Genomic DNA, 7,236 nt, shown 5'->3' on the forward strand with positions numbered 1-7,236 from the left:
TATGCTGAAGTTAGTATCTGACTCATAGCTCCTGAGTTGGAACTAAAATAATTTTTAATTAATCTTAAATTGTTGATCCTTTCCAGGTCAGAGTTCGAAAATATTTTGCTCATGACTGAAATTGAGAAATCCTTGCTGCAAAGTTATTCTGCACTGATTAGATTGTTTCGAATAGTTTGGGTTGTGAAAACATAGTTTCCCTCTCTTCTCTGTCTCCATATGTATGTGCATTAACACACAAACTATGCAAAGGTAAATATTGTTTCCCCTGAAAAGGACATTTTACAAAAACAAATATATCAGATAAGACAAAGGTCTTAAAATTCTTAAATAACAATAATAATAAAAAAAAAAAACATTTTGGTGAGATACATTGCTTGTATATTGCTATTATATTCTGATATGCATGTTTACATCTAAGCACTTTCAAATCAACAAGTTCTTCAGAAATGTAGCTAATATATCTCCAATGACTCTTTCTGGTAGGATGATGTTTAGACCCATTCAGGTTTAGACTGCAGTATCAGGGTAAAAATCTAACCAGTAGAAATGGTCTTTGCAGGGTCTTGGTGATGTCTTCTTACATGTGATAGTAACTGAGAGTTCCCCAACTGTTCTGATGATCTAAATAACTTCTGTAGGGACGTCGTGTCATGGTGGCAGCATGTCTTGGTCCTGAGTGGGGCTTTGGGGAGCGTGGATTCAGCGTCTCTATTCCATGGCGCTGGGGCACCCCTCATATCTTGATGATAAAAGAATCTGAACAGGATTGGACACACAAAGGCTGTGGCATCGTTACATGTGAGTTGTTCTAATGGATGTGGCCTCCTCAAACTGCTTTGACTTTAACTATAAGGATCTAACCATAAAGCTGCTTACAGGTTCTCCATGGCTTTACCCATTAGAACTTTGTGTTATAGACCAACACAAAGTAGCATATAGTGGTGAAGTGGAAGGAAAATGATACATGGTTTGCAAATGATTTTACAAATACAAATCTAAAAAGCCCCAGTCTCAACTGGGATGTTGTGTTCAGGGTGTTGTGCAGCAATGGCTTTCCTCCATGCATAGTATTTTCTATGTAAGCCAAATAAACCAATTTTGGTCTCATCTAAGACATGTTTGCTGTATTCTCTTACATACAGTAACTTGTGGCACCTACAAATTGGACTTCTTATGGCTATATCAAAGGCTTTTTTATATGCCACTCTTCCTCAAGGCCAGATTGGTGGTGCACAACTAATAGTTTCTTGTCAACACTTTTTTCAACTGCAGCTGCTTCAGAGGTACCATGAGCTTCTTGGCTGATTCTGTGATTAATGGTTTCCTTGCCAAGCCTGCCAGGCTTTGTGGTCGTCCATGTTTTTATAGCTTAGTTAGCTGTTGTGCCATATTCTTTGCATTTTAGGATACTGGGTTAAATGTCTCTGAAATTTTTAAAGCTTGGGATATTACTTTCTAACATTTCCAGAACTGTCTCCTTGAGCGGTTTGTTCAATAGTGATCTCTAACAAACCTCTGAATCCTTCACAGGACAGCTGGATTTCTAATCAAATTACACACAGGTGGACTCTTTACTAATTATGTAACTTCTAAACTGAATCCAAAGGCAGGACACACTTTTCAGTTTTACTTATTTTTGATTGAAAACTGTGATTCATGTTGCTTCTACTTCACAATTCCGCAATAGTTTGTGTGAGGCTATCGCATATAATGCAGATAAAATACACTGAAGACAACTGTTCATGAAACAGTTTCACAAGAAAACTTGGTGCGGTGTATGGTGGGATGGCCAGGAAAGCATCACAGGAAACCTTCTAGGCCATTGTTAAAAACAGCCACGTCCTGATTGTCCTCACTCTGTTATAGTGCACACAAGTACCTCAGATTTGACCTTTCACCAACAGAGCCTGCTTTTCTCCAGCTCCTTTCAACTGAAGGACTCTAAAAGCAGTTAAAACAAACTTCTCAACCATAGATGTGGTCTCTGAGGTCTTAAAAATGGAACAAGCACATGACCTCCCTGGTTATGCTAAAAAAAAAGTCAGAATACATCTCAATAAATAATGAAGTCCTTCTTATAGAAATTATTTTATTTTAGTATATGAATGCAGTCAAAAAATGGGGAATGTGAAAAAAACCTCAGGAAATAAAAAGTTATTTTGATTCCAGTGATGGAATCAAAATAACTTTTTTGGGAGTTAGAGAAGTTTCTCTCGCGTCTAAAAAAGGTTTGTAGAAAACAAATTGTTAGGATCCAATTTATTAATGGCCAACATTAACTAATGTTCACATTTCCCCATGTCAGTCTCTGATTGGCTAATCAGTTCTCTGTGACTACTCCGCTCCCAGAAGGACAGGTGAATCAGGCAGAACCCTAGAATCCACCCAGAACGCTTTTCAAGACCAAGAGGACTGATCACCCTTTCAGAAGATTCTGATGCAGTGTGTGTTTTTTCATATAATGTATACTACATTGAATTTTTTTGTAAAGAATTCACAAAATATTATTGCTTTGGAGAATATTAAGTCATATTCTCCATCACATAGTGAACATATCTTGGAGCACTTTGAACTTTAATTTTGGTAAATTGGTTCTTTGTCATCCAAACTGAGGAAACCAGAAGAGCCCAGTACCGGTCGGCAGAAAAAGCTGCAGTTTGAGGCAAAAGTCAACAGTCTCTCTTGCCAATACAAACAGTGGTGTTGGAATACCCGAGCAGAAATGCAAGCTGATTTCATAAAAGTTCAAACCTCTACATTAAAAAAAAAACAACAAAAAAACTGTACATCTGACCCAGCAATGTCATATTGACATAACGTCATAAGATTCTAATAATTCTTAGATTTTAATATTTTTTTCTATTTTGAATGGCCTTTCCTTAATCCCCTTTTATCTATAGAGTAGAATGATGGTGGCATTTTTCTGTGTTTTCTTTACTCAGTTTATTCATTAGTAAATAGATTACTCGTACATTTAAATCTTGCACCTATCAGTGATTCTTCTACTTCAGTTGTTCCATTGTTGAAGTGTTGATTCATTTTAGTATTGATTCTAAACAAATAACTAGAAAGAAATCTCTTGATGTCTTTTTATGTAATACAGATCACTCAATGAACAGTTAAAGAATTTGAAAATGGTGTTTGATAGAATATGTGACATATGGATCTATACATATTCATATAAGTAATTATAATGTAATATTGGTAAACTGTTAAGGGGTTTCATAAATTTACACTAGACAAATTCAAATTGGCTCTGAAAACGACAAAGTGGTCTTAATCTAGTGTTAGGAGGTCTTCAAACCTCTTTTTCCAGGATCTTTGATAAGTTAAGTATTTTTTCAGCAAAATCAATAAAAATGGGACATTAAAAACTTGAAAGTACCTCACCAAGATTAACATTTGGCTTAATAGTTTATTGGCTCCGCAAATAAAATGCTTTCCCCCCCATAGGTTCTGCCTTAAAGTAAAAAATAGACACATACAACAAACTAGAAGTAGTATTTTTTTTTATTTTGGCAAATGAAAAATTTGTTTTCAGAAATGTCCTCTGGGTAGGGTCTTTGATTAATGTGCACCATTTAACTCAGTTAATTAAGGTCAGTTTAGTTTCAGTCAAAGCTTTTTACATACTGCGTCATCACAAACACACAGTGGCTCAATTTCCACACAAAATCAAAGTGCCCTGTTTGTCCCGAGCTAAAATGAGGGGAGTAGCAGGAGGAAAAAAAGCCTCCAAAGATTGCACAAAATGGAAAATGCTGTTTATAAAATTGGCAAAAACAACTGCTTGACAGTAATAGTAGTAAAGATAAGCTATGATTGACCATATAAAAAATTTTCTCAAAAGAAAAACGTATTCACATTTAGTTGTTCTTGAACGTAGCACTTGTGACTTCTACACACAAATCTATGGAGGGCCGAATTGGATTTAATTAGCCTGCTTTCCAGTGTCAGCAGGCGTCTAGAAAATGGTATGAAAAGCTCAACCTACTGTTAATTTAGGGCCTCTACCCGATTATTAAACGACAGCTGATGGTCAATCGGCGCCACCTAGCTTTCAAAAAGTGTATAACAGCCAGGCGGTGGCGTTAAACAAACACCATGTAGAGTTTAATTAGTAACTCCGCCCTCTGAAGCTAAAGCAGACCTTCCAAACCAAGCGCTGATCCCCACTACTTTTACAGCAGACAGAAAATTAGTCATTTTAGTTTCTACATATAATTTATCTATTTATTTATATTTTTCATATACAGTCATATTCAGTAAAATTTCACTATGCCTTCTGATAAGGCTCATTTTGTCTGATTAAAAGTACCTTTTGAAAATAATAATCTCACAATAATCCCATAGTAAAGCCCACATTTCTGTCTTAAAAATGTTTTTTTATTAGTAAATATCGAGCTTTTGTCATAATCCACAGGTGTTTGGGTTTTGTTTTTCTTTTGTGTTATCATAATTTATAATGTTCTTAAAGTCTTGTCATATTCAGTAGTCATTTTTGCCATTCGTGTTTTGCCATATTAGTTCATTCTTTTGTGTTTAATAGATTTTTGTGTTCTGTTTTTTGCATATTTAGGCCCGAGCAGTGAAAGCGCTCCAGCGAAAGCGCTGATGCGAATTGCAGAATAATTTTTTTCTGCCTCTTTAAGCTGCTTTTTTGTTGCCTAAACATATATGAAAACTCTCTAAACTTTGCCCAAAATTGTCCCCCAATGAAAATATTTGGGTTTTAATGGAATCAAAAATGGGTGTGGCCAAACAGCTCTACAGCACACCTTAAAGTGATATATGTCAAATGAGGTATGACTGATCCCCTTTGGGTTACCGACGATCCCATCTGGTCAAATGATGGCATCATCATAGCCCGCCCCCTAAGAACAGCAAGTCAGTTTTTTCACTTGGAAAAGTCCTCTCTGACCCTCTTTACCTAATCAACTTGAAATTGTGTCCGAAGACAGATACGGCGGCGAACTGTTACATCACGCCATGGCTATAAGTTTGGCTCTAATTTCCACATATATCATCTGATCCGCACCAAATTCAATATGATCGATCCCCCCAAAAGATATTCAATGAAAGATTTGGTGGGCTTGGCCTAATACTTTTACAGCGCCAAATATCAGCGCCAAGCCATGCTTTGACGGATGACTATGTAATTCAGTACACATATGTAACTTCTCAGTACCTACAAAAATGTCTATAGGAGCCTTGCTCCAAAACTCACAGGAAGTCGGCCATTTTGGATTGAATTTGTGATTTTGACCCCATTTTTGCCATTTCTAGACCCTGTATTTGATCAAACTCTTCTTAGAGATTTTGATCAATCGGCTTCAAATTTGCTCAGAAGGGATGGAGGATTAAAAGTATCAAAAGCTTTTTGGTGCATCAAAGCATGTGGGCATAGGAGCGTGGCAAAGTTCGACATCTCGACATTTGCAATTGATTGTAAATCACACATGCACGATCCAATTTGCATCAAACTGGATAGGAATGATCTTTGTCCATGTAGAAATGGCTCAGTGTGGTTAGGCATTTGCAGCATCAAAGCATGTGGGCATGGCTAAGCCTCAACATCTGACTTCTTGCCATAAAAGATGAATGTGGTGTATTTCAGTGAAATTGAGTGGGCTCACTGGGGGAGTGAACGCAGCGTCACTGAGGTGTGAGGGCTTCCATTGCTGCTTGTAGCTTTAATTGATTTTTCTTTTTCTTAGAGCACTGTCTTCCCCCTTTGGTTGGTAGTTTCTTTGTGTTTTTTAGTTCAGCTCTCTTTGTGTTAGTCTCTCTCCCTCAACTTCCTTGCTTTCATTCTCCCACAACTGTTCCACATCTCCTCTGATTAGCTCATCTGGTTCCTTTTTCTTTTTCCACCGCTGCCTCAGTGTTTAAGCTCTTGGGTTTTCACTGTTAAATGCAGGATTCTTCTGTTACACTGCCTTTTGTTTGTGACCTGTGAATTTTCCCTGTAAGTTCTGTTTAATAATTTTTTTAATGCAGAGACTATTTCCAATCAGTTTCTGCATTTGGGTCCTTCACCACCAAACCATGACAATTTTAATTAGCTGTAAGCAGAAAATTGTCGTAATCAACAGAAATAAAGGGCTTTAATACATCAGTCTGTGTAATTAAAGTGAACTGAGTTACTAAAATAAATGAACTTTTCATTAATATAAAATTCTTTTTGAATATGACTGTATTTACTGACCCTCTGCAAGCATATCATCTATTACTATAAGGCCAGGAAATGCCTAAATACTTAAATTTTATTGTATAAATTTAACTGCTGTCACTATTTGTTCCCATAGAATGTGTGGATGAAAAAACAATATATAAAAAGTTGCATTTGATCCACCTTTGCCAGTTAAAGTGCAATGCATAACATTGAACACATGTTCATTCTTAATTCTGAACCGGAGCATTTGATTTAAATGCTTTAGGTTAATGTAGCTCATTCTGTTAGGTTCTTTGCTGCCACCCCTCCAGCATTAGTAAAGTAGCAGCCAAAACAATGATGTAACCATTACGTTTTCATTTCACTATAAAAGTGTATGGTGCATGAAGGAGGTCTTTCTCCTATCAGCAAACTGAGTCTGGCCTTTACATACACACCTGCACGGCAAGTATGATTCAACCCTGTGGAGAACGTGTGCAAAAGTTTTAATCTATGCCTAATTTTATATCCATCAAGATACAGTCTGAGCTGTATCTTTTAAAAACATTTACATATTGTTAGCCTCATAGCATAATTACAGTACAGACCAAATGTTTGGACACACCTTCTCATTCAAAGAGTTTTCTTTATTTTCATGACTATGAATATTGTAGCTTCACACTGAAGGCATCAAAACTATGAATTAACACATGTGGAATTATATACCGTATTTTCCGCACTATAAGGCGCACCGGATTATAAGGCGCATAGAATAGAAGCTACTGCAGTCAAACGTTTGACTGGGGTTGCGTTATGCATCCACTAGATGGAGCTGTGCTAAAGAGAATGTCAACAAAACAGTCAGATAAGTCAGTCAGTCAAACGTTATTAATACACTACAAACCAGCGTTCTGATAACTCCATTCACTCTCATGGTAAGATCTCCTCTACATAGATTCTATTGAATAGAGCCAACCGCACAGTAGGAATGCATTGGAGTCTATGAAGTTGAAGTTGAAATCAAACGTTAGTTAAAACGTGAAAGGGAACTTTTCCCTGATTCAGTAAACATGTAAAAG

The sequence above is a fragment of the Girardinichthys multiradiatus genome, chromosome 8, assembly GCF_021462225.1.
Source record: "Girardinichthys multiradiatus isolate DD_20200921_A chromosome 8, DD_fGirMul_XY1, whole genome shotgun sequence".
Classification (NCBI taxonomy): Eukaryota; Metazoa; Chordata; class Actinopteri; order Cyprinodontiformes; family Goodeidae; genus Girardinichthys; species Girardinichthys multiradiatus.